Below are 1,024 nucleotides of genomic sequence, written 5' to 3'. Positions count from 1 at the left end.
AAGTCCCTATCAATGAAAGAAGATTTCTGACAGATTCTCTTGGATTTTCCAGATATAGGATCATATTGTCAGTAAAGAGGGATAAATTAACTTCTTTTTTTTCCTATTTGGTTACCCCTGATTTCCTTCTCTCTAACTACTATAGCTAGGACTTCCAACACAATGTTGAAAAAGAGGGGTGAGAGTGGGCAGCCTTGTCTTGTTCCAGTTTTGGGGGGGAATATTTCTAATTTCTGTCCTCTTAGCAATAGGCTGGCTGTGAGTTTATTGTAGATGGCACTTACTATTTTGAGGTATGTTCCTTCTATACCTAGTTTTTTGAGGGTTTTTTATCAAGAAAGAATGGTGGATTTTATCAAAAGCTTTGTCTTCATCTAATGATATAATCAGGTGGTTCTTGTTTTTACATCTCTTCATGTATTTAATTACATTTATGACCTCGCAGATGTTGAATCAGTCCTGCATCCTAGGGATGACACCTACTTGGTGATGGTGGATGATTTTTGAGGTGTGTTGTTGGATCCAATTTGCTAGAATCCTGTTGAGAATTTTTGCATCTATGTTCATTAGGGATATTGACCGATAGTTCTCTTTTTTGGTTGGATCTTTACTTGGTTTGGATATCAATATGCTATTGCCTTCTTAAAATGATTTGGAGGGAATTCCAATTTTCTCAATGGCCTGGAATACTTTCAATAGGTTTGATATCAGCTCCTCCTTGTATCCTTTGTAGAATTCCTCTGGAAATCCATGTGGTCCAAGGTTTGTTGTTGTTGTTTTTGTAGGTAGTTTTCTTATGAAGGAGTCAATTATCAGGGTTGTTATTGGTTTATTTAGTGTCTCAGTGCCTTCTTATTTCAACCTTAGGAGGTTGTGTGATGTCAGAAAGTCCTCCATTTCATTCATAGGTTATTGCCGGGGACCAGCTCCAGCCAGGTTCAGGGTACCTCAAAGGTGGAGACAGCATTGGTGATTGGGGGGAAGAAGAGAGAAAGAGAGAGAGAGAGAAAGAAAGAGACTGGAC

Source organism: Carlito syrichta, unplaced genomic scaffold (genome assembly GCF_000164805.1).
Source record: "Carlito syrichta isolate Samal-C Ts95f unplaced genomic scaffold, Tarsius_syrichta-2.0.1 Scaffold305616, whole genome shotgun sequence".
Classification (NCBI taxonomy): Eukaryota; Metazoa; Chordata; class Mammalia; order Primates; family Tarsiidae; genus Carlito; species Carlito syrichta.
The sequence above is the reverse complement of the archived record's forward strand: the minus strand, read 5'-3'. Positions refer to the sequence as shown.